Genomic DNA, 292 nt, shown 5'->3' with positions numbered 1-292 from the left:
AACCCCTTCCATTTCAGCAGAAACTCTACTCTTTCTTTCACCACTCTGCGGTCCAGAACCTTCTCCACCACATACTCCTCCTCTTCCTCCTTCACTGCTACTGCTGCTGCAGGCTGCTTCTCCTCCTCCTCCTCCTCCTCTTCTTCTTCTTCCTTCACTGCAAGCTGCTTCTCTTCCACCTCCTCCACCTCCTTCTCCTTCACTGCTGCAGGCTGCTGCTCCTCCTCCTCATCATCCTCTTCCTCCTTCACTGCTGCAGGCTCCTCCTCCTCCTTCTTGCCCTTCTTTCCTG

The sequence above is a fragment of the Etheostoma spectabile genome, chromosome 19 (assembly GCF_008692095.1).
Source record: "Etheostoma spectabile isolate EspeVRDwgs_2016 chromosome 19, UIUC_Espe_1.0, whole genome shotgun sequence".
Lineage (NCBI taxonomy): Eukaryota > Metazoa > Chordata > Actinopteri > Perciformes > Percidae > Etheostoma > Etheostoma spectabile.
The sequence above is the reverse complement of the archived record's forward strand: the minus strand, read 5'-3'. Positions refer to the sequence as shown.